This window comes from Dasypus novemcinctus, chromosome 8 (assembly GCF_030445035.2).
Source record: "Dasypus novemcinctus isolate mDasNov1 chromosome 8, mDasNov1.1.hap2, whole genome shotgun sequence".
Classification (NCBI taxonomy): domain Eukaryota; kingdom Metazoa; phylum Chordata; class Mammalia; order Cingulata; family Dasypodidae; genus Dasypus; species Dasypus novemcinctus.
This window is the reverse complement of record NC_080680.1, coordinates 122131189-122134134: the sequence shown is the minus strand read 5'-3', so window position 1 is coordinate 122134134 and position 2946 is coordinate 122131189.

Sequence of the window (2946 nt, the reverse complement as noted above, 5' to 3'; positions counted from 1 at the left end):
AATTGTGGTATTGTCATAAAAATGGAATATTCCCCAGCAATTTAAGAAAACATATTGATGTGCTCAACAACATGAACGAATCACAGAAATATTATGTTGGGCAAAATAATCCAGACTTAAAAAGGTACACATTCCATGATTCCATTTATAAGAAATTTAAGAACAGGCAAACTAATCTAAACAAAGTCAAAATAACTGAAATGGAACCTAAGTTGGTGATAGAAATATTCTGTATCTCCACTGGGTACAGGTCACTTGGCTGCATACATATGTAAAAAATTATCAAACTGTACACTTAAAATGCCTACATTTTACTGTATGCAAATTTTACCTCAGTGATATAAAAAAATTAAAACAAACTACCATTAATATATTGTCACTGTATTAAACAACAATTAAGGGTTTGATTGGGGCAGGTCAGGGGGTGGAGACACATAGAGAAATTGTACCTCAGAAAAAGGAGGTTGGAGTTTTGATCATGGATACTGGGAAGTAAACACACAGAGAAGCAGATATGTGAGGAAGGAGAAAATGCTCCATAAACATGGCAGAGGCCCCAGGAAGAGAAACAAGCCCTTTACCTGATAGTCTAGAGATGACCTTGTGGAAAGAGCAGAGGGAAGAGAGGAACCCAGGAAGCCTGAACCCTTGCAGATGTCAGCAGCCATCTTGCTCTAACATGTGGTAACAGGCTTTGGTGAGGGAAATAATTTATGCTTTACGTCCATAACTGTAAGCTTCTATCCCAAATAAATACCCTTTACAAAAATACCCTTTATAAAAATACCCTTTACAAAAGCCAAAATATATATATATATATATATATATATATATATATATATATATATATATAAAATCACTGTAAAAATGTTTGAAATAGAGATAAGTGAAAAGGAATAAAATCATTCCCTTCCTGCCACTCAGGTATAATTAATGTTAAATGGTTTTTCTAGTCATGTATTTTTTTTTTCATTTATAAATTATACTACTGTTGAAGACAGCTATTTTCTCTTGAACAGTTCTATCATTTCATTGTTTTTATAAGAGGTGACCTTCAAAATTTTTACCAGCAGAAACTCTTGCTGAAATGAAATTTTACATCAACATTCAATCTGTAAGTACTGCTCTGGCTGAGTATTTGGGGAATCATTTATGCTTGTCCAACTTTTTGTCCACCCATGGCAGCCTCTGAGGCATCTTCATAGCATGCAGGCAGTCTAAAAATCACTCTCAGTTTCATTTTCAACAATCGCATTCCAGTTCATGAATGAACCATAATTTATCTCTGACAGTGACAAAAACATCAACACCTATTCACAGCTCGCCTTTCCACCCACAGAGGAAATCTGTAAGTTGTCTACTGAGACACCCACCCACCCCCAATCTTTCCTCTCACCCCTCCCAAATTATTTTGCCCAATCTAGAAAAGACCTTCTTAAGACAGACAGAGGCATGAAGCCAAAGAGACTGTGGCCTTACCCTGGAAAGGGAGAGAATTTATATCAGCTGGAAAAGAGGTCCAGGAAAGGGAAAATTGGGTAGAAAGAAGAAAAAAGATGGTTTCAAGAAAGAGTTTGGGAGACATTTTGGAGGACACAATGGAGAGAACTGGAAGCAGCTGCAGAGAATGGGAGAGACATGGGAACCAGAGGAATCTGACATCGGAAAGAGTAATCAGGGCAGGGAAGCTCCAAAGCGCTTTTCTAAGCGTTAAACCAGAGCACCCCCTCACCCCCAGCCAGTTTTTTCCCCCTAATTTAAAATGCCTCCTTCATTATATGCTAATTTGTTATATAAACTTAGGACTGTTTCTAGAACTTTTACTCTATCCCTATCATCTGCATATCTATTTCTGAACTAGTTCTATACCGTTACAAATTATCATGGCTTCATATGTTTTAGGGACTTATAGGGAAAGTCTTCATTACTTTTCAGAATATTTTTCTTACCTATTTTGGAAAGTTTGTTGTTCCATCTAAATGTTAGAATCACTTTGTCATATTCCCAAAACCTGTCATTAGGATTTTCATTAGAAGTTAACTTGTTGAGTAATTTGGAGGAAATTCACATTTTTATAACTTTGAGTCTTTCTGACCAGAAAAATGGTCTGTTTGTCTACTTATTCAAGTCTTTTCTTGTCCCTTAGAAACGTTTTATTGTTCTCTTTATATAGTCCAGCATATTTCTTGCTAAATTAATTCCTTGGGTTGTTTCTTTGTTTTTGTTTTTGTATTGCAATTTCTAGCAGGTTAGTATTTGTTCCTAAGAATGCCTATATATATATTATATATGCTATATATGTACATAAATAATGTATGAATGTGCATACAAACTAAACAGATTACAAAATTCACATTAGGTCTTAAGTGTTTTTCACTTGATTCTATTTTCTAAGCATTTTCTAGATAATGATAAGTTTGTGTCTTCTTTTCCAATTTTTATAGTTATTTTTCATGGTTTAAAACAATGGTTAGAACCCCATAACAATGTTCAGTATTATCAGTGATATTTGGTTTCTTTACTGGAAAAGCCCTAAGGTTTCATCACTAAGCAAGATGTTTACTTTTAGTTTCTCATAAGTAGGCTTAACTAGAAAAACTTTTTGTCCTACCTTAGTAAGAGCTTTTAATTAATAATGGCAAGTAAATTCATCACAGTTTTTTCTGGCATAATGTTTGTTCCTCTTTTTACCTATTGAGTGCTAAATTTCATGTTGCACTATCCACAAATTACTGAAAGAGGCCATATATTACATGGTATAATATTTTTAAATAGTGCAGAATCAATTTTCTAATGTTTCTATAGTATAGTTAAATTTATCCTCATAGGCAAGATTGATAAAACTGTGTATATTTGCATGTGCGCTCTCTAATTTTGTCAGGTTTGGGCATCAGAATTATAGGCCTGCTTCATAAAAAAAAATGAATTGAGATTTCTATATGTTCC